Below are 217 nucleotides of genomic sequence, written 5' to 3' on the forward strand. Positions count from 1 at the left end.
ATCCGTGACAGCCATTCGCGAATTATAAATAAGTTTAGCGCTAGCACGGGATCAATCTGTACAACGCTGATCTTCACGGAGGATCTTCTGGGGGGATCTGCAGCTGCAAACGGCGTGTGACGCATGGCCCGCCAGCTCTGAGGAAGGCAGTGGGAGGCCCGTGCCTTTCCTGGGGGGCCTGGTGGGGATTTGGTACTCGTAACAACAGACACGAGTC

Source organism: Cariama cristata, unplaced genomic scaffold, assembly GCF_000690535.1.
Source record: "Cariama cristata isolate BGI_N322 unplaced genomic scaffold, ASM69053v1 scaffold11419, whole genome shotgun sequence".
Lineage (NCBI taxonomy): Eukaryota > Metazoa > Chordata > Aves > Cariamiformes > Cariamidae > Cariama > Cariama cristata.